This window comes from Podarcis pityusensis, assembly GCF_964106645.2.
Source record: "Podarcis pityusensis genome assembly, chromosome: 7".
Classification (NCBI taxonomy): Eukaryota; Metazoa; Chordata; class Lepidosauria; order Squamata; family Lacertidae; genus Podarcis; species Podarcis pityusensis.
This window is the reverse complement of record NC_138031.1, coordinates 5,668,751-5,695,799: the sequence shown is the minus strand read 5'-3', so window position 1 is coordinate 5,695,799 and position 27,049 is coordinate 5,668,751.

Genomic DNA, 27,049 nt, shown 5'->3' with positions numbered 1-27,049 from the left:
ACCTGGTGTATGTACACAATCCTCTTCCCTTTTGTGACTGCCACTTGGCAGATAAATCGTAAACTGCAACTCCAAACTCATACATCAATTTCTCTCCGAACCCTTTGACCAGTGGTTCTCAACCTTCCTAATGCCGCGACCCATTAATACAGTTCCTCATGTTGCGCAAATGGCTTTAGATACCTATTAGGTCCATAAATTACCGTATAGCATATATTCAGCACAAAAAACAGTGGCAATTTGTTGTTGACAAAGGACAGCTGGACATATAAAGGGCCCCATTACCTTCAGTAGCTCAGGGCCTCATCAAACCTAAATCTGGCCCTGGTAGTGTTAGAAGAAGAAGAAGAAGAAGAAGAAGAGGAAGAAGAAGAGGAAGAAGAAGAGGAGGAGGAAGAGGAAGAGGAATTTGGATTAAACATGTGGCTCCCTTGATCACATTTCATTTAGAAAACTATACATTTCCCACTACCCTTTAGCCCAACGATTGTGGCACCTGTATCGCTTCCTCCGGCTACCAGAGCACTTGGTAAAATTGTTCCTCAACATTTGAACTCAACATTTTAATTTTAGTTCAAAGAACAGTGCATGATTATTAACATTTTCTCTCAACCAGATACTCCTGCACTTTACGGTCTTAATGAAAAGCTAATTAATTTTTTCCCCCTCCTGAGCTGTTGTAATTTCTCTCCCCCCCCCCCAACTTGCTGATTTCCAATTTGACATTCTGCATTAATTAGATAAGAGGAGAAGCCGATGGGAGGGGGCTTTAATTGCCTCAGAAAGGGGGAGGGGATTTAATTCCCGACAAAACGTCTTTATCTTCTATCAAAGGTGAGCAAGGCAGAAATTAACTGCCAATGCAAGAACTCCCACCCCCACTCCCCGCCCACGGCGAAAACTTATCCAGCATGAAATGCCACGCAGAAAGCATGTTTGCCTTGCTCCGGGATCTCCTGGGTCTCTCAGAGTTTGTTCTCTTGAACAAGATGAAGAGATGCATTGCAATTCCACACGGAAATGAGCGCTTGAGCTCAAACCAGGGAAATCCATAAGTACACGCTTAGCTTCGCAGAGGTGAATGGTCGGGGTTGCAAATTTCTATGTATTTCCCATGAGGTTATAGCCCTGTCAGTTTCTTATAATTATATATTTTGTATAGATCTTAGAGGCCGAAAGCTACAGGAGAAGTTTCCGTCCACTTAATGGAAGGCTTTTAGTGTTCCTTGAAATTCCTGCAGGTCTGTTGTTTAACCCTTCTTAATTTGCCTCAGAGGGTCTTGCACATAAAAAAAAAATGAGGGCCCCTGTGGTATGCAAATGATTAAAGAACGCCAGTGCTCCTAAGATTTTGTGCAGGGATGAAAAGGAAGAAAGCCTAAATGGTGCACAGAAGAGAATTTAGTGGTGAATGAGAAAATGGATTCAATGACTGTTGTGGCCAATAACTGTGGACAATTAGTGAATAGTGATACAGAAACCATCCAGGGTCCAACTCAGGAACCTGTATTGATTGGGCAAGTGCAGAAGATAATGGAGGAGGCTGCGGTTGCACCTCAAATAATACAAATGGAGAGGCCCAAGGCCCTACAGGAGCATAAGCCACTGTTTTTGAAGATTGAAGTTGGAGTGGGCCAGGGGGAATCTGGAGCTGAGGAGGCTTTTAACTTTGGAGAGACTTCGAAATATGCCCGTAAATATTTTTTGGATTATATTGATGACTGTGGGGAGTGGGACTGTGGGGAATGGGCTGGTTTGATGAAGGGAGATGGAGATAACTTTGGGTTGGAACCCCCCAGAGACCTACTCCTCAATGAAAAAGGAAAGAAATTAAGAAAGAGACCAACAAAAGACAAGGAAAAGGGCAAGTATAAACAAGAAGAAGAAGAACTGCAGAAGGGACATGGGAGACTTAAGGGCCTCAGACATAAGGCTTCCAGGTTGATGGACTAGATGGAATGGACAGTAAGGACTGACACGACCCGAGACCAGGAAGAAGAGACGTTGGATGAAGATTGGAAGAAAATTTATAAAGAAAACTTTAGGGAATTAGCCTAAAATTAATGAATATTAGGGAAAATGTTGGAATGAAACTATATGACTCTAGCAGAAATGATATCAGGGGTTATGTATAACGGAGTATTAAGTTTCAAGCTTTAAGGTATTTTATGGTAAGATAAGGTTAAATAAATTAAGGTAATTTGAATAACAGAATATGGGGAAAGATGGAAAGGATCTGTCGAGTTAATTAATAGGTTAAATTGTTAAGATAAATTATTTAATAAAAATTGAGAAAGATGGAAAGAATTTGCTGAAATAACTAACTAAACTAGAATACAAAAAGGGAGGTGTGAGGAGGTCAATGAAACAAGCAAATGGAAGTTAAAGATATGCAATATGGGATTTGTGTCCCCCCCCCTTTTTATTTTTTTTTACTGTATTGTTGTATTGGTTTTTATGTTTTGCGTTTTTTCTTCTTTTTATGTACTGTAGTGTTGTTTTTTTATTTTTTATTTTTTCCCTGTAATTCTGAAATTATTAATAAATATTATTTAAAAAAACCAAACAAATTCAGAATCTTGCTCGGGGCTGATTCCGATTCAGCTCTTTGCAGGAAAACCAAAACAGTTTTGCAATTAGAATTGGGGCAGGAGATATATATATATATATAATTTCCCAATTTCGAAGGGAATTCAGGCAGGCTCTGTGCCAGCCTGAGCCAAATCAAGCTGTTTTATAAAGCACCAAATTAGGCTCCCTCCCCGTTACTGTGTTTACTGCACACCAGTTTGATATAAGAGTAATTGCTGATGCCTTGCATCCGTAGATATGCTTTTCTCCTCAGCACTTATAGGGCATTCCTGGTTCTTTCCCTTTCATCCCACTAAGACCTCTGCAAAGTAGGTCAGCCGAAGATATTCACAGCTGAGCTCTGCATCTTTCCAGTTCATGGCTGAGCAGGGACTTGAATACAGATCTCATTTCCCATGTCTGACATTCTCTCCATATCACCACACTATGCTATACTGCTAGTTTACAGTGAAAGCTGGACCATAAAGAAAGCTGATCTCTGAAGAATTGATGTTTTTGAACTATGGTGCTGGAGGAGACTCTAGAGAGTCCCATGGACTGCAAGAAGATCAAACCTATCCATTCTGAAGGAAATCAGCCCTGAGTGCTTACTGGAAGGACAGATCATGAAGCTGAGACTCCAAGACGTTGGCCACCTCATGAGAAGAGAAGTCTCCCTGGAAAAGACCCTGATGTTGGGAAAGATGGAGGGCACAAGGAGAAGGGGACGACAGAGGACGAGATGGTTGGATAGTGTTCTCAAAGCTACGAGCATGAGTTTGACCAAGCTGCGGGAGGCAGAGGAAGACAGGAGTGCCTGGCGTGCTCTGGTCCATGGGGTCACGAAGAGTCTGACATGACTAAACGACTAAAGAACAACAACAGGGTGGATTCTGTCTTGCTGTACCTGCACAATGACCAGAAGGACTACAAACCAGTGGCATCACTTCATCCTTGTTGCAGTAGGCGCATCATAGGCCGTCTACACCTGACCCAGTACACCTCCTCTCCCCGACCATGGTTGCCACCTGGTGTATGTACCCAATCCTCTTCCCTTTCGTGACTGCCACTTGGCGGCTAAATCGTGAACTGCAACTCCTAACTCATACATCCAATTCTCTCTCAACCCTTAGACATTTTACAGCACCACTCCTTTGTTTACAAGGTATCAGAGAGTTCTTTTGCAGAGTAAAAGTGGCAACTTTGACCGCCATTAATAGACCAAGAAAAAATTATGTACAGTGGTACCTCTGGATGCGAATGGAATCCATTCCAGACCCCGGTCGCATCCTGAAGTGAACGCAATCCGTGTCTGCGTGTGTGCAGGTCACGATTCACCCGCTTCCGCGCATGAGCATGACGTCATTTTGACCATCTGTGCATGCACGAGTGGCAAAACCCGGAAGTAATGTGCTCTGTTACTTCCAGGTTGCCGCAACGCGCAACCCGAAAATATTCATTCCTTTTTTTTTTTTAAAATGATATTTATTAAAGTTTCACAAAAATACAGAAAACAAAGAAAAAAGTGTAAATTACAGCAAAAAAGCAAAAAGTAAGAAAAAACATACAAAATAAAACAGTTAAAAACACAATAATGTTCCATAACCTATCTTCCTTACTCTTATTTCCCCAGACCTCCTCATACCTCCCTTCTTTGTATTCCAATTCAGTTTGTTGGTTCAGCAAATCCTTACCATTAATCTTTTACCCAATTGTTAACCTTTTTTTTCCATGTCTCTTAAAGCATTACAGCTAAAAACCTCTTAATTTCTATCCAGCATCCTTCTAAAGTTCCTTAATTTTACAATATTTCTGTAAATAGTCCTTAAATTTTTTCCAGTCTTCTTTCACCGACTCTTCTCCCTGGTCTCGGATTCTGCCAGTCATTTCCGCCAATTCCATGTAGTCAATCACCTTCATCTGCCATTCTTCCAAAGTGGGTAGATCTTGTGTCTTCCAATACTTTGCGATAAGTATTCTTGCTGCTGTTGTAGCATACATGAAAAAGGTTCTGTCCTTCTTTGGCACCAGTTGGCCGACAATGCCCAAGAGAAAGGCCTCTGGTTTCTTCAGAAAGGTATATTTAAATACCTTTTTCAGTTCATTATATATCATTTCCCAGAAAGCCTTAATCTTTGGGCACGTCCACCAAAGGTGAAAGAATGTACCTTCAGTTTCTTTACATTTCCAACATTTATTATCGGGCAAATGATAAATTTTTGCAAGCTTGACTGGGGTCATGTACCACCTGTATATCATTTTCATAATATTCTCTCTTAAGGCATTACATGCCGTAAACTTCATACCTGTGGTCCATAACTGTTCCCAGTCAGCGAACATAATATTATGTCTAACATCTTGTGCCCATTTAATCATAGCAGATTTCACCGTTTCATCCTGAGTATTCCATTTCAACAGCAAGTTATACATTCTTGACAAATTTTTAGTTTTGGGTTCTAACAATTCTGTTTCTAATTTTGACTTTTCCACTTGGAAGCCTATTTTCTTATCCAAATTATATGCCTCCATTATCTGATAGTAGTGGAGCCAATCTCTCACTTTATTTTTTAATTTTTCAAAACTCTGCAGTCTCAATTTATCTCCTTCTTGCTCCAAAATTTCCCAATATGTCGGCCATTTGGCCTCCATATTGAGCCTTTTCAGAGCTTTTGCTTCCATTTCGAAAAATATTCATTCCGAAGCTACTTCAACCCGAGGTATGACTGTATTTATTTAGTAGTTAACAGCATGGCCTATGGCAATTATTATATTTTATTTGCACTAGCCAGGTCTGATAATGGACAACTAATTGGCACACTTAATTGGGTTTAAATTACTGGTGTCTTGTTAGACCTGGCTTCCCTCCCCCCACCTTCCTCTTTGTCCAAGGTGGTATTCTGGGGTGGGGTGGGGGGTTGACATGCATTTAATGTGCTGGTGGTTTTAATTCTCTCTTTTTATTTCCTACGCAAATGCACAGTCGTTTGCATGCTAAAAAAAGGTTCAGCACTTTGGACAGCACCATTTTTTATTTTTTTTATTGGCAGTCAGATCCTCATGAGTGACCATAGCAACAAGGGATTTCCCTTAGTTTGCATGGCAGGGGCAATTCTCTGAGGCCCTCTCATGCTGTATTGTCCAGAATTTAGACCTTAAGACTATTAAATTCAGAGATGAGCCTCAAATGAAAGATCACAGTCCAGTAACTGGGTAAGTCTCATTCCAGTGGTTCAGCAGTAGCAGGGCACTCCTTTGAAAGAGGCTTCCATCTCCCCACTCCTGGCTGTATGTTTAATTAGGTCTGTTTGTTTGTTTACGTAAAAACCACAATTTCACATAAGCTCTGCCCTTAAACTACTCTGGGGATGGATCCAGGGTGGGGAGGGTGCAAAACCTATTTTCCAGAAACAGTCCTGGATTTACAGAAGCCATCCCAGTTTCAGATATGATCCTGGAATATCCCAGTTTTTCTTAGGACACCCCTATTCTTATTGGAGAAATGTTGGAGGGTATGGAGTTATGTGAGGGACGTGGGTGGTACTGTGGGTTAAACCACAGAGCCTAGGACTTGCCGATCAGAAGGTCGGCGGTTCAAATCCCAGCGACAGGGTGAGCTCCTGTTGCTCGGTCCCTGCTCCTGCCAACCTAGCAGTTCGAAAGCACGACAAAGTGCAAGTAGATAAATAGGTACCACTCTGGCAGGAAGGTAAACGGCATTTCCGTGCACTGCTCTGGTTCGCCAGAAGCAGCTTAGTCATGCTGGCCAATAAAGCGAGTTGAGTGCCACAACCTCAGAGTCGGCCATGACTGGACCTAATGGTCAGGGGTCCCATTACCTTTATTGAGTTATGTGACCCTCCGAGCCAATGAGATAAATAACTGTACAACCTTTAGAAGTCATCTGAAGGCAGCCCTGTATAGGGAAGTGGTTTTTTTTAATGTTTAATGATTTATTATGTTTTTATTTATGTTGGAAGCCACCCAGAGTGGATGGGGCAACACAAGTCAGATGGGTGGTGTGTTGTTGTTGTTGTTGTTGTTGTTGTTGTTGTTGTTGTTGTTGCTGCTGCTGCTGCTGCTGTTGTTGTTGTTGTTGTTGTTGTTGTTGCAGATGATGATGAATAGGACTCCCTATTTTCATCAGATAAATATTGGTGGGTATGTGGGTGGTGCCCAGGCTAGCCTAGAGGGAGTCACCCCTGGACTGAATCCACAGAGCCAATAAGGGGTGCTGTGTATAGCCCTATTAAAAACACAAGTGCTTTTATTAAAAATATAGGTGACACTTTTTTTAGTCAATCAAAAGTGTTTTAACTGATGAACCTAATTGACCGAATGTTTCAGCTGTACAAATAATACATTTTTGAAGCGATTGGGCTTCAAATAGGTGTTTGCCACCTATGGTTACACTGGGCCAAATTTCAAATGCTCCAGAAATGGTGCACGTGATGTGGGCAGCTTCGTATGCTAGGCAAGGCAACTTTCTTGTTGTGTTTGGGACTCTTTGCTATTTTGCAAGGAAAGTACATTTATTATTATTGCCAGGTGACCATTTGAGAATAGATGGCTCAGCTGACCTTTTCCATCCAAAATGCTGCAGTTTATCATTGAGAACACCGGTTCTGCATTTTCTTTAAAGGAATCATTTCGATGGAGTTTCTTACTTAAAAAAAAAAAATCCTAGACAAGAGCGATGGCTGAGGTGCATGTGGGGATTTGGCCTGGCAAATCAATTATCTTCCAGAAGGCAGCAAACTGTAAAGAAGGAGGGAGAGAGAGACGAAGGATAGGAAACCAGCTCCTTAAAATGTTACATTAGGGCACAGTAACAGCTCATTAGATTATACAAGGTAGGTGTAATTGCCCAGAAAAGATGCACTGCCGTCTAGTGATGCTTAATTTCATTGCTGATCTTTACGTACCGCTACAGCCACTCAGGAGGTGAGATCTCTACCCAGGAATCCCTGTAGTTGAAAAATGCACAGGCGTTGAGACACGCACAACACAATTTGGCCGCGTCTAAGATTTTTGGAAGTTGAAAGTGTGGCAACAAGCTTCTAGAGTTCAGAGTTATACGGGTGCCATTTTTCCACTAACCCTTCACTGAATAATGGATCTGCCCCCTGACTTGTCCTATTGCATAACATGACATCAGGGCCCAGGGCATTCTGGGAAAATGAAGATGGCCGCCGCTGCCATCACTTGCCCCTGTGCTTCTCAGTGGTGGGATGAGGAAGAACCAGATGGTTGGAGTCTCTGAATTTTTCACCACCATCACCAATTTTCTTATCCATTTACAGTTAATTTGTAAATATTCAATAAACCATTTCCATTCTTTTATAAAAAGTTAGTTATCTTGATTTCTTCCCCCCCCCCCCAGTACGTTTCGCCATTTCTGCATATTCCACCAGTTTTTGTATGCATTCTTCTTTTCCTGTGACGACGACTTCTTTCATTTTGGGGCAAGTAACATTCTTTCCACTGTAGTCACATACATGAATCAATTTCTATACAGTTTGGATAGTTCTGTACCTATTATTCCCAAAGGAAGCAACTTTCTTTATGCCATGCATAAAGAACATTATTCCACAAAGAGGGGCTCTGTGGCTCCCAGAGAGGACTGTGGACAGTTTTTGATTCAATAAACCTCCATTGTGTCTTCTGGGTGTGCTGGGCCCGGGGGTTAACCCGAGCAACACGGTCCAGGTCCGGTTCCGAATCCAAGGATTTGGACGAGGAGTCAGTCCAACTGGGCCAAGGCAGGAAACCAGGCTAGGTCAGGCACAGGGTCTCAGGCAGGTTCCAGCAAGCAGCAGTGTTGCTCCCGCAACCTGGGGCGGGGTCCGACAGCCTTTTATCTCTGACGGGGTAACGGTTAGGGTTAGGGTCCTGATCCTCCGGTGACTCACCTCCCTGTTTCGCCCGAAGGCGAGTACTCCTCCTGCGAATACTCAGGTCTCTCCTTCTCTCAGACCTTAGTCTCTGCAGCTTGGGAGACGTCGGTGGGTTACTAGATCCAGAGGCCACCTCAGCCTCTCTTGACCCAACTGATAGTGGAGCAGCTGTAAGTGATGGCCCAGCTGAAGGCAACAAGGTAATCCCCACATCTGGAGCCAGGGCAGGCTCAGGCCCCTGACTCGGCCCAGCTGGTGCTTGTTGCAGGGGAACCTGTGCAGACTGGGGCTCTTCAGAATCAGGCCCCAGACTCAGTTCAGATGCCGTCTGGTGCGGACTGAGACTCCTCTGGCTCTGAATCTGAGCCCGAGTCCCAAGCCATCACACCGGGCATGCTTTTTGTCACTGCCACAATGTGATCCGTAGCAGCTAGCTCTGATCTTTCCCGAACCCTTTTTCTTTTTGGAAAGGCTCTGTGTGGTACATTCACCTCTTCTTCCTCACCCATTCACACAGTCCATCCATCCTCATTTGCTGCTCTCACGATTCCTACCCCCCACCCCTGCTGGTTCATATGCAATACATGGCAGCTCTGAGTGCTCTCCAGTGCAGAACTTGTAGGACATCCATTGATTCTGCCTCGATTGAGAATGTTACGATGGCATTGGGGCAGAAAATAGAGTGTGCTTTAATGTGACACTTGAAGGCATGTGCGAGCCAGACAAATGGGGAGTGGGAACAGAGGCACAGCAGAGCGAGAGCATTGTTTTTCTATCTAGAAAAGATTTTTTTAAAATAAAAATCAAGTTGTTGAAGTTTAAAATCTCTCCCCGGGCGCTTATCATGCTGAGATATGAACAGTTTGTTATGTTTCTTCCAGGTGGTATGTAACTTTTCCGAAGAAGCAGAAGGTAACTCTGCAAGCGTTCCCCTCATCATCGTAATATGATAGTCATCTTTAAACATCTGAAGGGTCGTCGCATGGAAGATGGAGAAAGCTTGTTTCCTGCTGCTCCAAACCAAGGGATTGAAACGAAAAGGAAGGAAATCTTGAGTAAACATCGGGCAGAACTTTCTGATGGAAAGAGCTCTTTGACAGTGGAACTGTCTATCTTAGAAGGTGGTGGAACTTCACTGAAAGTTTTTAGCAGAGGTTGGATGGGCATCTGTCAGGGATTCTTGAACTAGATGGCACTTCCGACCTGTGATGCTTCGAGCAAAAGGACATAGCTCAGTGGTAAACAGATCATCTGTTTTTCATGCAGAATAATAATAATAATAATAATAATAATAATAATAATAATAATAATTTTATTTATACCCCGCCCTTCCCGGTTCAGAAAACCAGGCTCAGGGCAGCTAACAACAAATTTAAAACACTTAATTGATGCAACAAAAAACAGCACAAAATACAGTATAAAACGTGAATAACAATAAATTCAGAATGCAAAAATCAATTTAGGGGGAAAATCCATCCAATAAACATTAGATGATCACCAGGGCTAGCTGGCTAAATTAGTCCTATTTGGGCCAGTGTGAGACCAGGGGAGAATTAGCTGTGGGATCCCAGAGCGGGTAATCTTCATAAAAGGGGAGGGGGAGGAAAGGAAGGGGAATAAAAGATCAGGCTAAGTTCAAATTGAATGCCAGGTGGAATAGATGGTCTCAAGTTCAATCCCCAGCATCTCCAGGAAGGCCTGAACCCCTGTACAGCCACTGCCAGTCAGACAATAATAGAATAATTATTGCAAGAGGCACATCAGTTATCTAGTCCAACCCCCTGCAATGCAGGAATCTCAGCTAAAGCATCAATGCCAGATGACCATCCAACCTCTACTTAAAAACCTCCAAAGAAGGAGAGTCCACCACCTCCCAAGGGAGACCATTCCCCTATCAGTGTAGACAGTACTGAGCTACTTGGACCAATGGGACAAACTCAATAAAAGACAGTTTCTTATGTGCCCACTTCCCTCTGTTTTTCAAGCACAGGGAATGTGTTGCCTTGCAGATCTCCCATTTATGTTGTGGTGAGGAGGGTGGAGAAACCCATATATGAAAACCAAAGAATATGTTTTCAAAACTGAGCACCAGCAAATTGAAGAACGCTGGAAATTAAACTCAAGTGAGAAATGCAACCTGACATGTCTGAAATGGAACTCTTAGTATACAGTTTGTGCATTGTAGGAACACTCTGCTTTCCCTAACCCAATTTTTGTGCAGTTTTGCCTAGTTCTGCTCCTTGGAACAGACAAAGCAAAGGCTGTGTCATCCAGCATAAACGAATACCAAAGAAACGTGGAGAACATAGACTGGGGAGACAGCTAACATTTGCAGGGAACAAAGAAATCTTGTTCACTCCTTCAGCAACAGCTTCTTGCTTAAGAAAAATTTAAATAAGTGATGTGCATGTGCGTTGCTGTCGTCACTGCTGTTGTTGCAGACTACAAATGTCAACTGCTTTGATGGGCATCTACTAGAGATGGGGAAAAGTTAACATTTGCAGGGAAAAAATTTATAATGACTTGATGCCAGTGTTATCCCTAAGACAGGAACAGGCCAATGGAGGAGCCTTTGGGAAACAACCAAAGAAAGCGATAAAAATCCATCCAAACCGAAGACCTTCAAAGCAACTGCAAATAGCCTCTGTTTAATTGACTAACAACTGGCCAAACTTTATTAAAGCCACTGCCTAATGAAAAGCTCTCCTTATATAATACTCTCCATGCTGAAAGCACTTTGTGATTATTATAAGCCACTTATGCTCTAGCAGCCTCAGCTAGGGGAATAATGCAAAAGCCTGACTGTTGTGCAAATATTTGTTCGAAATTTCATGCCAATTTCATTTGCTTGTGCTGCCACGAGTTTATCATTATTGCTTTCATGTGTGCTGGCAGAAGCCGTTGCCTTAAAGTGATTACTGGAGAATTGCATTGGGGAAGGTTTGTTTGGAATGCATAAGCATCTAACGTGCTTTAGCAGCCAGGCAATTTGTGATGGACCTCTCAGAGAGGAGGCAGAGCTTAGCAGCAAAGATAGGCAAAGGATTCCTGGTTCAGTACTTGGTGACCTCAAATTTGGGGAGGTTTTCTAATCAAAGGCAGAAACATTCAGAAATATGCCTGCCTGCCTGCCACCTTGGAAACTAGTCATAGTAGGCTGGATGGTTATGCTCTGCCTCTTCAAATATCAGAATGGAATATCCTATGGAAGATGGAACTTGTTTTCTGATGTTCCACAGGGCAGGACCCAAACTAATGGATTCAAATTAGAAGAAAGCAACCACTGGCTAAACATTAGGAAGAACTTTCTGATGGTAAGCATTGTTCAACAGCAGAACAGACTCCCATGAGAGGTGGTAGACTCTCCTTCCTGAGAGGTTTTCAAGCAGATGGCCATCCGTCAGGGATTCTTTAAGCCTGGATAGCTCAGTTGGTTATAGCATGGTGCTGATAATGCCATACCTGAAGGAGCGTCTCCTCCCCCATCATTCTGTCCGGACACTGAGGTCCAGCTCCGAGGACCTTCTGGCGGTTCCCTCCCTGCGAGAAGCAAAGTTACATGGCACCAAGCAGAGGGCCTTCTTGGTAGTGGCGCCTGCCCTTTGGAACACCCTCCCATCAGATGTCAAAGAAATTAACTATATGACATTTAGAAGACATCTGAAGGGAAGTTTTTAATGACTGGTGTTTTAATGTATTTTTAATCTTTTGTTGGAAGCTGCCCAGAGTGGCTGGAGAAACCCAGCCAGATGGGCGGGGTAGAAATAATAAATTATAATTATTATTAAGTTTTCAAGTTTGATCCCCATATGGGACAGCAGCATATTCCTGCACTTGATGATCTTCAGGTTCCCAGCCAATTCTACAATTCTGTGATTCCATGATTATGATACCAACAACAATAATCCTGAAAGTGGGAAGGGAGCAGTGGCTGGTGAGATAACCAGGAATACAACCTGAAGCGGCTCTGCCATTGTGGCTATGATGAAATAACAGGAAGTGTTAATTGGTTTGTGATGGGGTCAAGGGTCAAGACTTCCACCTGGTGCCCAGGTAACAGACCTAAGCTGTGGCATGCTTGTAAAGCATTTATGAAGGGGAGTTGTGTAAGAAGACAGACTGGGGATTGACCTCTTTGGCCACCACTCATAATGTGAGACTTCCCTCTCAATTCCCCCTCAATTTCAGGACTCATAAATCATTCCAGAAAGCCCCCAGAAATCTTTGGCATGATGAATGGGGGAAATACTTGTTGAGTGAAACTGAGCTAATCTTCCTCCAACATAATAAGAATAATTCCTCGTCAGGCCTCACACTCAATGAAAAATGATTCTTGCCAACGTATTAGGCCCATGAAAGAGGTTTTGATAATAAAGCTGTGTAAAACCAAGGCATTTGTCTTGGAATGGAAGGAAGAGGGGAGATTAGGGGAACACTCAGAATAATGCAGAGGCAATGAAATACCATTTACAGTAAGAGCTACCACAATGGCTTCAGTTGAATATGATTCAGGCCTGGTTGGAAATACCGCTCTAATTACTGCATAGTAGTAATTGATTTAGCTAAAGAGCTTCCTGCCATGCTGTTACCACATGGAAAGGAGAGACTTCTTTGAAGGAGAAGTGGTGGGGGATATTATGAGATTTCAAGTGTTTACTTATGCCAAAATAAAGGAGTTCTGGGTCAACTGGAAAGGTTGTAAGGAATGAGGCAGGAACAGGACATACCTAGTTTCATTGGAGAAATGCAGTTCATTGGAGAATTAATGCCAGGTGAAGTCAGCTGAGCTAGAGATGAACAGCATCCTAAGCTGCTCACCCTGGTGGATCTTGCCATAGGACTGCCCCCTGAAACACAGGGCATATCCACCCTTAGCTTTTCCCCCTCACTTCCCAGGCACAGATCTGCATTTTAAAGCTCTGTATCTGAGTGCTTTTTTTTTGCCCCAGATCTTTCCCCATGAAAACCCACTATTTAAAACTGAAGCACAACGAATTTGAGTTTTCTGTGGATCGCTGTTTGCTCTGATTGAGTGGGAAAGAGTGGGAAAGCATTCGGACACAGAGCTTTCAAGCATGGGACATGGCCAATAAGGAAAGGCAGGTGTGAATAAGCCCACAGTTACAGCACCTTATCGGGAAAATCACAATTCCCAAGGCACCTGGGTCAATGCTCTAGCAGCATTGCAGGAGCCTGGGAGAGAAAGGAAGAAGAAGAAGAGTTTGGATTTGATATCCCACTTTATCACTACCCTAAGGAGTCTCCAAGTGACTAACATTCTCCTTTCCCTTCCTACCCCACCATAGCTGTCAAGTGTCCCTTATTTGAAGGGACAGTCCCTTATTCCAGCGCCATGTCCCACTGCTGTCCCTTATTGATGGATGTCCCTTAAATGTCCCTTAAATGATGTCCCTTAAATTTCAAAGGAAGCAGCTCCTCTCCCTGCCGGCCAGGGAGGAGGGAGGCTCCAACTGTGTTGCTTGGCTGTGTTGCTCACCCAATAAGAAGTCTAAGAACGACTGGGGGGTGGAGCTTGCATGCCTTGTGCTGATCAAATCAGCTGCGTTGCCTGGGGACTCGCCTTTGCTCAGCGCTTCCCAGCGGAGAGGTGGCGGTGGTTTTCCTTGAGGCTTCGTTTGGCTGCTGGCTGGGCTTTCTGCCTTTGGCTCAGAGGGGCTCAGAAGTTGAACATACCTGTGCTGAGCGCTCGGATCGGAATCGGATGGATATGTCATCGGCGGCCCACTCACCCTTGCCAGCGAAAAGGTCTGTCTGGAGTGGGGGCACATGGTGGTGGTGGGGGAAAGGAGATCTCATGGGAGCGGGGCCTTTTGAATTTGTTTTGGAGGCTCCTTCGATTGACTTATGGGGGAAAATAAAGGAGCTGGTTGACTAAAATGGTGCGTGACTGGCGATCTCGTGGCGAGGGGGGGAGGCTGTGTGTGTGTGCTTAATTAATGCAAGCTGAGGGGGTTTTTGAATGCTGGACGCCATTTTGTTGCATGTACTGCTGCAAACTTTGCAGTGCAAAGCCAGGCCGGGGAGCCATCTTAAGTTGAGGCTGCATAGGCCTTGTGGTGCATGAGATTCAGATTATATTCAGTTGAACCTCTGGTTACAAAGTTGGTTGACAGTGTTCTCGAAGCTACCAGCATGAGTTTGACCAGACTGCAGGAGGACAGGAAGACTGGAGTGCCTGGAACAGGTGAGGCTACAGGTCCCTTATTTTGGCTGCTGATCCCTTATTTTCAAGGCTGCTGGTCCCTTATTTTCAAATCTGTAAGTTGACAGCTATGTCCCCCACAACAAACACTCTGTGAGGTGAGTGGGGCTGGCCCAAGGTCACCCAGCAGCAGCATGTGGAGGAGCGGGGAAGCGAACCACGTTCACCAGATTATGAGTCCACTGCTCTTAACCACTACACCACACTGGCTCTCCGGATGAAAGTATTGAGCCAAAAATCTTCCTTTCACTTCCCATTGTTGTTAAATAGAATCATAGAGTTGGAAGAGACCCTGAGGGTCATCTTATGCCCAGCACGGGGCTCGAACCCACAACCCTGAGATTGACAATCTCATGCTCTTCTGACTAAGCTGCACCAAGGTGGGCGAGGATGGGTTCCCAACAGAGCATTTGAAAACTTGCTGGGGTTTTGTTTTTTTAAAGGACTGGAGAGATGAGAAGCACAATCTTGGCTCAAATGACTTTGCCACACTGACAACTCCGCTGGGGAATGACAGATGCAGAAGCATATGTTTTAGAGCCATCACATCCAATAATTCCACATAGCATAAAGACAGAGGGGGGAATCTCTACATCTTAGAATAAAATGACATCTATGTGCTTCCTTTCTCCGCATTGTTGCTGGGATTTTTATTTTATTTTATTAGCATCTTGAAAAGGTAGAGATATGCTGCCATACGTCCCTGCTCCCTTGACAGTTTGTTGATAATAACAACGCATATTTGCAGGAGGGAAGACCCAGATGGGATATAATACTCAATATGGAAATGTACCAGCTCCTGAAGAGTCCAGTTCTCTTCTCTTCTCCCCAACAGCTTGGTTCAGAGAAAAAGCGGACACACTGGTAACTTTGGAGACTTTCTTAAAAAAGAAAAGTCTGGGTCATTCCTCCCTCCCCCCATGAGTTGCTTCTCCACAGTGTAACACCACAAAACAGACCAAACAGTTCAAGTAAGAGAAATAAAACTCAATAAACATTAGATATACTCAATGGGTTGCATAAGATGCAGTCATCGCATGAACAAAACAACTTTTGCTGGGTAACCATTCATTCTTCTAGGCCTTGAGGTCTCACACTGTGGAAATCAGGCCCCAGATTGGGTTCCGATGATGATGGTTCTGAGCCCAAGTCCCAGGCCATCACACCTGAGGCCACCTGTAGGGCCACAGGCTGCTGCTAGGGAAAGAAGGGGAGGAGTTCAGAGTGAGCAACGTCACTATGGAGTTAAGGACTGGATTCTTTGTCTTGCACCACGAGAACTGAATAAAACCATAAATATGAACTTCCTTGCTTCTTCCTTGATCCTTGAAGTTGCTGGGGGAGGATAGAGTCCACCAAGCCTGACAGTTATCTTCCTTTCATTGGTGAGGAGGAAAAGACTTGGGTTGTTGGATTCGTTAAGCAACTGGGAGCCAGAGACTTTTGCTAATCTACAGAGATCTAGCAGCAGACCCACACCTGCCTCCTACACAGCTAAAGTGCGATGGAATGTTAGCAACCAGCTTTTGTATAGAGACGTAGATATAGGGACTAGGCACATGTTTACCACTCCCCACAGTTCCCAAACATATGCTGAACACCATATGTTTGCAGTACAAGGGTGAATGTGTATGTGTGTATTCTCAAAGAGAGAATCATTCGCTGACTACATTAGTGAGAATTTATACACGCCATGTGCGTCTACTTTTTCTGATTATATTCACTTTTCTTTGTCAACATCATTTTAGGACTCTAGGTCCACACACACACAAAGCACCAAAAACAATCTCATTGTGTTTTAATTCACGGAATGAATCTCAACCAGTTTTGGAATAGTCTCAAATGTGAGTGTGGACCACTAAAGCGACGCAGAATCTGAGATCTCCTTCAATCGAGCCATAGGTTAGCTCATGAGATTGAATATTAATGCCACGTGTTGCATACTGAAGGTCCTACTGACAGCATTTCATGCCTCATTTGCTAGCAAAGTTATTAGATTTTAGTCAATGGTCAAAGCGTAAATTGACTCTAAAGGGCTCCTTTGAAGCACTGGTGCGTGAGATTAGAACAATTCAGAAATAATTCTGATCTTTTCTTCACCCACCACTAATATAGCACTTTCCCCCTGAATTGTCTCCAGTTAACTCAGTACTTATTTTTTTAAACCCTGAAACACTCAAGGCCATTGCCAGTGTAGGGACTTGGATAACATTTGCATGCAGATTGCAACTTGAAAAGAAGCCATACAGTATTTGCATCTGCGTAGGACCCTTAGATTTCATGCAAACCAATTTCGGGTATCAGCATAACTAAGGAGGAGATGGAGACCTGCTTCCTCATACTACTGTTTGCTCAAGTTACCCCCAACCCCCACACTGCAAGTCTGTGATGACAAAGAATTGAGCCTTCTCTGTGGTGGCACCAAAACTGTGGAACTCCCTTCTGAGTTATTTTACTCACTTGCTAGCTTAAGGCAGCACACTTCCAGGAAGATTTTGAATTGTCCTGATACTATTTTTCTTATTTCTGATGCTTCTGCCCTGATCACTGTAGGAGCAGGGCATGAATTTGAAGCAAGCCTGCTTGACTATCCAAGAACCCATGCAAGAATTGTTGCAGTCAGAATCAAGGTGGGCTCTGCCCACCTCAAACAGAATTGCTGCCCTTGATTCTGCTCGCACCCTCAACTGCCCACGAACGGCTAGTCATCAGAATAGCCTGAGTTGATGATCAAATCCAAACTCCTCCTCCTCCTCCTCCTCCTCCTCCTCCTCCTCCTCCTCCTCCTCTCTTCTTCTTCTTCTTCTTCTTCTTCTTCTTCTTCTTCTTCTTCTTCTTCTTACCTTGGCTTGCTTTAAGCCAGTTTCTTGGGCACAGGATCTCTCCCGAAGGCACCAGTGGAAAGGGTCAAAAGACGACTGGATCAGCGGCCAGGTTGGTGAATGTGTGGGTCAGATGAGCCCTGCCTGATCAGACCTCCTTTGCTGTGGTCCGATGAAAACACCCCTCGTTCCCTGCAATGCCTAGCATTAAATTTTGAAAACTGAGATGGCTCTGCATGTTATGCATTTAACGTAACATGTAATTAGGCCCTCAGGTGAGACATCTGTGAAATTTCAAGGGAGTCTGACAGAATGTCAACAGAATTAGTGAAATATCTTGGGGGCGGGGGGCAGAGCTTTCTGGGCCATCACAAATCAATCACCAGACAAAGAACCTTCATATCACCTGAAGCTCAATGTTTTGCAGTGAAGTCAGTTCATAAATTCAGCGCTGTGCGGATAAGTGAGAAGATGCAATGTGAATGGGATCCTTCATGACATTGAATAAGAATCAGAGAAATGTAATAATAATAAAAATAAATTATTTATACCCCGCCCTCCCCAGCCAAGCGGCTTACAAGCAATAATAAAAACAAGTTGAATGAATATAACTTAAAAACAAGATTAAAATACAACATTAAAATATTAAAATGCAGCCTCATCACAGGAGGAGAAAGGAAAAAGAAAAAAGAAAGAGGGGGAGGGAATCAAATTGGCTCCAAGCCAAAGGCCAAACGGAACAACTCTGTCTTACAGGCCCTGTGGAAAGAAATCAGATCCTGCAGGGCCCTGGTCTCATGAGACAGAGCGTTCCACCAGGCCAGAGCCAGAGTTGAAAAGGCCCTGGCTCTGGTTGAAGCCAATCTAACTTCCTTAGGGCCCGGGATCACTAGGGTGTTGCTATTTATGGAATTTATGTAGAATTGGAAGGGGCCCCCAGGGGTCATCCAGTTGACCCCCAGCAATGCTGCAATGGTTGGAGTCTTACCAAATTTTTGAATACTTAGCAATGCTTCCCCCTGGTTCCGCAAGTTTAAGATCCCAATCCTAACCATACTTGCTTGGAAGGATGCTCTGTTGACTTCAGTTGGGCTTACTCCTGGATAAGATGGGTTACGGTTGAGGCTTTACAATGCAATCTGAACCCAAGATTCACCAGGATGAGCAAGCTTGAATAGATGGATTCCTAGGTGACCTAGTCAGGGCTATGCCAACTGAACTCCCACATCCCAGCTCAGCTGCAGTTACAGTGGGGTAAATCTTCTATCTCAGTTGAGTTGAAGCTAGGTTAAATCCTGAAAAGGGGGGAACTGGGGATGTGGTAAGGGGGAGGGGGAGGGTAAGAGCAGATTCAAACCTGTTTGAAACCCATTTCGCCTTGGTCCTGTGACTTAGCAATAATAATAATAATAATAATAATAATAATAATAATAATTAATAATAAATAATTAATAATAATAAATAATTAATAATTAATAATAATAAATAATTAATAATAATAAATAATTAATAACAATAAATAACAATAAATAATAATTTATAATAATTTATAATAATTTATAATAATTTATAATAATTTATAATAATTTATAATAATTTATAATAATTTATACCCCGCCCTCAGGATGGCTAACACCAATAAAATTTCAGTTAAAACATAATTAGGAAAAAAAAACACAGGTTAAAATGCAATTTAAAATGCAGCCTCATTTTAAAAGTCAAAACCATAAGGGGAGGGAAACATAAGGGTCAGACCGAGTCCAAACCAAAGGCCAGGCGGAACAGGTCTGTCTTGCAGACCCTGCGGAAAGATGTCAAGTCCCGCAGGGCCCTAGTCTCTTGTGACAGAGCGTTTCACCAAGTCAGGGCTAGTACTGAAAAGGCCCTGGCCCTAGTTGAGACCTCCTTTTGACTTGGGACCTCCAAAATGTTGTCATTTGTGGACCTTAAGGTCCTCCGCGGGGCATACCAGAAGAGGCGGTCCTGTGGGTTTGTGGGTCCTGCATAATAATATAAGATTAATTGCAAATGGGGTGGTGGTGTTGAACCAGAGGAATTTCATATCAATTTTATGTGGATTGGCCCATATGTCTGTTCCACCCTGATTCCGCATTCACCTGTGTTCTTAAACTTAAACTTAAGTTCTTAAACTTAAAAACTCTTTCAAATACATATATTTAAAATGTATTTTTGTTCCGAATGTGCAGAAGATGTTTCGATGCTTTTGTCAAGAATTGTATTGGAACACTTAGAAAGTGAGAAAGCTGTGGGAAATCTAACTCAAGAACATAAACAGATCCTGCAGGATCAGGCCAATGGCCCATCTAGTCCAGCATCATATTCTCACAGTGTCTGACCAGATGTCTATGGGGAACCTGCAAGCAGAAGAAGAAGGGTTTGGATTTGATATCCCGCTTTATCACTACCCGAAGTAGTCTCAAAGCGGCTAACAATCTCCTTTCCCTTCTCCCCCACAACAAACACTCTGTGAGGTGAGTGGGGCTGAGAGACTTCAGAGAAGTGTGACTGGCCCAAGGTCACCCAGCAGCTGCATGTGGAGGAGCGGGGAATCGAACCCGGTTCACCAGATTACGAGTCTACCGCTCTTAACCACTACACCATACTGGCTCTGAGCACAAGAGCCCTATCCCCTCCTGTTATTTTCAGAAATATTGCTGCCCACAACTGAGGAGGCAGAGCATAGCCACCATGGCTTTGTTGGGATACTGCTGGGGAGACGGGGGCATCAGGCAGGCCCCCAGCTGGCTCCAGCCACCGGCCGGCAGCCGGGTGATCACCGGTCTCCCTTGGGACAGCATCAAACAGCGACACGAGCCTCAGATACGTTTAGAGACTCGGCACGCTCTATCAGCAGAGTGAATAAATCTTCGCACAATTGAAGTGGCGGACAGAGGCAGATGTATGCATATTTACAGGCATTTATTCAGCATAGTTCAGGAACAAAGGAAAAAAACATGTCCGCTTCTCTTCGTGTCCAGCAAACAGCAATATACAAACGAAAGTTCCCAGCAGACTTGTGCTGGAAGTAAACAGGCATGTGACACACAACAGCCATGCCTGTTCCTTTTAAGGTGGAACGGAACTATATCCTAACATTGATTTATCCATTGATTTCTCTCCTCCATTGATTCATCTAACCCTCTTTTAAAAGCATCTAGGTTGTTGGTCATCTCTTCATCATTTCCATATCTACGTGCTGCATGAGGAAGTCCTTTCGTTTATCCGTCATGAATCATCCAACATTCAGCTTCATTGAATGTCTGCAAGTTCTAATGTTATAAGAGGGGTAAGAAAACATGCCTCTATGATATCACCTTCCCTTTAAACCAGTCCGAAATGCTGCAACCTTTTCTCATAGGGTATCTGTCCACCTGTTTGATCATTCTAGTAGCCCTTTTCTGAACCGTTTCCCATCTCTACACTATCCCAAACTGGGGCATGTAAGTCAAACTCTATTTTTAAAGGCTTGTTTTCCTCCTGCCAGGCTCACTCAGCAGCAGCCCCAATGCTGAATGCAGTTTGGAAGAGGGATAATTTGACACTGGTTTAAGGTAAGCTTGCATTTAATTCTGCCAGTTTCCCATAGTTAGGATTGCTCCATTAGTCTCTTAAGCCTGCAAGAGATTGCAGCTGCAGAAAAGTTTAATCTGTTTCCACACATGACATTTTCCAAAAGCGGGGGGAAAAGCAGACTGCAACAACAGAAGGTGTTTGAGAGAGCCTTCTGACCATTTCCAAAAGGAAAAAAAGGAAAAGCACCAAAGAACTAAATTTAGCTACCGGCTCCCTTTTGTAAGCTTTCCAAAGCACATTTCGCAAAATGTTCAGGTTGCGACCTCCTTCCCATCTGCAAACATTTAAAACTCTTCTTTCTTTTGAAGGGGAGAAATGACTACCTGTGCCATTCATTATTTGAAATGGAAAGAAATTGGCGGGGTGGGGGTGGGGAGAGAACAGAAAAGGAGAAATTGTGTACTCTGCAATCACGGTGGATGGGGGAAGCGGAAGAGAAGGGAATATACATTGTATTTTTGCCAGCTGTAGTCCTATATCTTTCCACAATGCCTAGGCAATTTGTTCTAAGAAAGGTCTCATGAGTATAACAAATAACTAAGATCCGGTGCGATGGTGGCAGCCTGTCAACCTTACCTTGCGCACTTCCACATCCTACATTTAAAATAATCCTGTGGACTGTAGTTTCACCCCCACAGAACTATAATTCCCACAAACTACAGTTTCCAGAACAAACTACAGTTTCCAGTTCTTCAGTGTGCATGCACACAAAAGCTCATACCAATAACAAACTTAGTTGGTCTCTAAGGTGCTACTGGAAGGAATTTTTTTATTTTGTTTCGACTACGGCAAACCAACACGGCTACCTATCTGTAACCAGCTTCTAGTGTGCAGGATTGTTCCCAAAGATTTGTTAATCTAGCATGCATGAAAAATAGGTCATTTTTTGTGGTGCCCCCAGAACTATTGTGCTGTGCAACGTATTAAATTTTGCTATGAAAAAGCTTCTTAAAGCATTCTGTACGCTTCCTAATGCGACCATTATATTGCTGTATCTTCCCTTTCTCCTATTTGTTTGTGAATTTCTGAGGTTGCGGCCCTAAAAATGGGCTTTGGGGGGAAATGATTTAACTAAATAAATGGGTTGAGGGTAGAATGGATCAAGAGATTGCAAGGTACGCCATAAAGGGAGAGGCACAATGCAAAAGTTGTAAGCTACTCTTAAGCCTCAGGTGGAGTATAAATGTAAGTTAATTAAGTAATAAATTAACAAAAATGCAGGTTATTGTCCTGTCTGGCTGCAGGGAGGACTGAAGTGAAAAAAATGGATATGTTTTCAGGTTTTTTAATTGGATTTTAATTGAAACGTAATAGGACATTTTATATTTGCTTTAATCTATTGTCTCCCACCCCAAGCTTTCCAGATGGGTGATGCTATACATTCAAGTTAATTGCTGGTGGTGGTTTTCCTCCCCCCCCCCCCCGAACCAAGACAGGTTTATACCCTTCATCTATGAGCACTGCAATATGGAATTATTACCTTGATGTTTTCTAAGGCACCCTATATTTACTCAGTGTTTTCCAAGCACTAAACCCTAATGACTCTTTGTCACAGAATTCCGGGGCATCTGCAGAAAGGAACGAGAAAATCTATGTGGTGTGCTTCGCTATGCATTAGGTCTCAGTCAAATTCTTTGACCCAGTTGAGGCTTTGTTGTTGTTACATGAATCAAGTATGAAAGATTAAATTGTTGAAACCGCAGAGGAGAGCAAAGGCAGCCCACTAAATGTTTAATGCCGTAATCCTGCAGACGGGAGACATTTCCCTTATTGAAACTAAGGTTAGCATACATGCGCTATGTGTAATATAGCATGCAATTGTTTCCAGAGAGAAGGGGGGGGGGGAGAGACAGGAGACCTTGCAAAATGCAAAACAGCTCTGAAGAAATTTGCATGCTCAGCATCATCTCCAAATTATTGTTTCTCGTATGAGTACAGACCACAAAAATCATATTTGCGTGCATTTGCATAGTTGCGAGTGGAATGCTTCTTATTTTGGAGGAATGTGGGAGAACTTAGATCAGCACTGCCTAAGAAGAGAAGGGATCTCGTCTGATTCAGTATAAGACAGCTTTCTATATTCCTATTTTCAGGCAATCTCTCCAAGTTAAAGACCCATGATACTGCATTGTATTTCACAGCACTGCATTCGCACTGAACCATGGTTTTTGGAGTCTGCATTAAGGTTTTGTTGCAGAAGGAGTGTTTTGCTTCAGGAAGGAAACTAGCTTGATTAACATTGATTTACAGATCGCTGAAAGGGACGAGGATGGCGCTGTGGGTTAAACCACAGAGCCTAGGACTTGCCGATCAGAAGGTCGGTGGTTCGAATCCCCGCAACGGGGTGAGCTCCCGTTGCTCGGTCCCTGCTCCTGCCAACCTAGCAGTTCGAAAGCACGTCAAAGTGCAAGTAGATAGATAGGTACCGCTCCGGCGAGAAGGTAAACGGCGTTTTCGTGCACTGCTCTGGTTCGCCAGAAGCGGCTCAGTCATGCTGGCCACATGACCCGGAAGCTGTACGCCGGCTCCCTTGGCCAATAAAGCGAGATGAGCGCAGCAACCCCAGAGTCGGCCACGACTGGACCTAATGGTCAGGGGTCCCTTTACCTTACAGATCACTGATATCATCAGAAAGGGTGCTAAATGATTGCCTTCAATCCCCACGGTCTTCTTTTGGCTAGTTCTAACCTTTTCTGATGATTTATCTTAAAAGTGAGATGTCAATAGGTTTTTGTTTTGTAAATGGCTGAAAATAAAGTGGGTCTTTTCAAACCAGGGGAAAAAGCCACAAGAAGCAAGGTCCATTTGGGCTGAGCCTCAGAGCCATTCCAAACATTGCACAAGCATGGCATAGAATGACCGCTCGCCACATTAAATGGAGAGTGCCCTTTGCGTGCTCGTGTGCAGCCCCCTGGACCCTATGCAGCACCATTAGCACAGGCATGGCTTCGCCTTCCCCAGGTGGGATACCTGGAGGTCTCCGCCTACCTCAGCCAGTTGCCCAGTCCTGCTTGGGGAGGCGTTGCCAAGGTGATCAGGCCAGGTAGGGGGGGGGACCAGCTGCCCACACAATAGGGGGAGGATCTTACCTGGGAATCATCACTTGGCTGCAGAGCTTCTCCCACCCTCAGTTAAGACTTCTTTTGCAGGTTAACCTTTTCTCCACAGGTACGCGGGCGCTGCTATGTCAAGGTTGCTGCTGAAGGGCCGGAAAGGAATTCTCCTGCATTGGCAGGTTTGCCTTTCCCGTAGCAAAACATCACAGCTTTGGTGGTATCAGGTCTTGGGCAGAATCCTTTAGTCTATCTTCCCTAAATGGAGGTGGGCGTGTAGCAGTGACCCACGCTCCCCTCCTCTTTGTGGCGGTGATACCAGGGTTCCCTGTCAAAGGGGTTGTTTTGACGGGAGGCTTTGGCCATATGCCTAGAAGTTGTCATTGCTCTCCCTTGCGACAGCAGCGTAATGGGGCTCTCTCTGCTTGAACATATGTTCTCCAGAGCCAGCCCATCCCCACCACACACTGGATAACCCTGATGTCCCCCAGATCCCCAGCGGGGGACTGGGAGGGATAAACGCCCAATGCCTGAGCCAAAGTCTACCCACATCTGAAACATAATAAAGTTGTGGCCAATTTTAATCCCATAGTACGTTGTCTTGAGTCGTTATTCCACACGGGGCCACCCAGGGTTTGGGGGACTCTGCCTGTCCATGCAAAGCTCTTCTGTGTAAGGAAGAGGTACAGAATCTGTGCTTATGACGCCACATGTAAATGATGCAATACATGCATCTGTTTCCCTTTGAGATGCACTCAGGTAGCAACTCTTTTTTTCATCTTTCAATGAACTGCAAAAACAACAACAACAAGAAGAACAACAACAACTCCCCAAAAGCAAGTACAATGCAGACAGTTTCTTTATCTTATATTCGGATTATAAATGTTAAAATGTATCTTGAAAACTTACAGAGGGCATTGTAGAAAAAAAATTATATTTGAATGTTTGATTTCCCCATGCGTCATTCCCCACCCTCCCAAGCACAACCATAAGACAACAATAAAGAAAAACAATTTCTTCCCTTGGTTCCTGGTTATATAACATCTCTTTTCTCTCTTCGTTTTATGTTGACGACCGGGCAAGCTCTAAAAGCAGATATTACCTTGCAGCTGATCTGAGTGAAATGCCATCGAACATCTCCATCGTTTAACAAAGAAGTGAGTCAGGATGGTTCTCCATCCAGAAGTGAGTTGATGCAGTATGAAATACACATATAAAAGGGAATTGCAACAAAAGTGCATGAAACCACACAGTAAAAAACACCAAAAACCTATTAAAAAGATTAAAATGAGACAACAATTAAGTATTGTGGGAAGATGCCTGCATGCGCCTGGTGGAAAAGTTCTCAGCTCAACAGCTTGCACCTGACCTCTCCTCCGCCCTTCAACAATGAAGAAGATGGTCCTACCACAGTCCATCTGTGGTGTGATGTGGTGGGACTGTGTGAAGAGAAGAGAATTTTGGGATATAATATACAATGAACTCAAAAAGATCTTTAAATTCTTGTTTAAAAACAACAACCCTGAAGCCTTTTTGTTAGGCATTATGTCCACTGATATACAAAAAACCAACAGAACCCTTTTTATGTACCACAGCGGTGAGGGTTTTAATAGCAAAAGACTGGAAAGGTGATGTAATCCCCACAAAAACCAACTGGCAACAAAGATGATACAATATTCAGAACTTGCGAGGATGACAGTGAGAATAAGAGGAAATTCCAGCCAGAAATTTAGTAAAGATTGGGCAATGTTCAAAGAATATCTTTAAAAGTACTGTAATAGCACAAATCTCCTAACAGATTTGGATTGAATCTTGAAGTTTAAGGAAATTATAAAGTAATTTCCCCCCTGATAATTAACTGAAAAGAATAATAAAAATGAAGGGCGTATAGACTAGTAAGGTACAAAAAGCACAATGAGGTGAATTGGAAGTTAAGGGGTATGTAATGTCAAACGAGGTGCTGTTAGTCCGTGTCTATGGTCTGTCTATGTTGATTTTTGTTGTGTTTATGTTTTATGTAAATTGTTTTGTAATAAAGAGTCTTAAATAAAAAAAAGGTCATTCCTAAAGAAAAGCAGCCAAACCATGAATGGAAGACCCACCTGCAGATGCTGAACGTGTGAGGTGGGCTGGAAGTTAATGGAAACAGCCCTAAAGAGCTATTGAGAGCCAGCATTTTGGGAGGAAGACAAGACCACCACACAGAAATATACAGAGGAGACAAAAGCAGCCTCCCCATTGTGTTCATCCGCCTCTGTGCCATTGCATTTTTGGTGCCCATATTATGGAAGGTGTTTAAACTTTGTAGGAAACTCCTATAGGCAGAGTGATTCTCCACTCCTTCGGTCAGGAGGAACGCTTGGCTCAGAAGACTTATGAAAAATGTGACAGTAGAATTAGTGGACAACCACCTCGGCCCAGGATCTTGTAGGGAGGGAGAGAAGACAGTAAGATGGACAGCTTTCAGTTTTGGAGGACAGCCGAGCACCTCCAGATCCAGAACGTCCCCAGGCTAGCAACTCACAGCAGTTAAACCCCATAATTTAAAAACATTACAAGTTCATAAGTGAAATGTGTAAGAGCCACACAATTACCGAAACCACCTATTACTCTCTCTTCAGTCGCAAGGTTAGGCGTTTGCATCCAGAATGCACATTAGATTATGGACTCACACTGTATGTGCTGCCATAGCTAGCAGAGCAGAGATATGGGACTTGAGACTCTCTAGATATTTTGGGATTGTCGCTTCCATTAACCTCAGCCTTTGTGGATGGTCTGATGGGAGTGGTAGTTCAGAAGCAAAGTGAGGACCACAGGTTGCTCATCACTGTAGAAGAGTGTTTGTGATGGGGGTGAGGGGAGAAGAACACTTTCGGATTATTTTCATGTGAG